Source organism: Bison bison, unplaced genomic scaffold (genome assembly GCF_000754665.1).
Source record: "Bison bison bison isolate TAMUID 2011002044 unplaced genomic scaffold, Bison_UMD1.0 scf7180017864210, whole genome shotgun sequence".
Taxonomy (NCBI): Eukaryota; Metazoa; Chordata; class Mammalia; order Artiodactyla; family Bovidae; genus Bison; species Bison bison.
The window spans coordinates 1265907-1266370 of NW_011494782.1; positions in this window are offsets into that span (position 1 = coordinate 1265907).

The following is a 464-nucleotide window of genomic DNA, read 5'->3' on the forward strand; positions in this document are numbered from 1 at the left end:
GACAAATAGATTGAAGAGATTAGATCTGATAGATACAGTGCCTGAAGAACTATGGATAGAGGATCGTAACACTGTACAGAAGGCCATAATCAAAACCATCCTCAAGAAAAGGAAATGCAAAAGGCAAAATGGTTGTCTGAGGAGGTCTTACAAATAGCTGAGAAGAGAAAGACAAAGGAGAAAATGAAAGATATATCCATCCGAATGTAAAGTTCCAAAGAAGAGCAAGGAGAGATAAGAAAGTCTTTCTAAGTGATCAACACAAAGAAATAGGGGAAAACAATAGAATCGTAAAGATTAGAGTTCTCTTCAAGAAAATTAAAGATACCAAGGGAATATTTCATGCAAGGATGGGCACAATTAAGGGCAGAAATGGCATTGGCCTAACAGAAGCAGGAACTACTAAGAAGTGGAAAGAATACATAAAAGAACTATACAAAAAAAAAAAAAAAAAAAATTTCCAT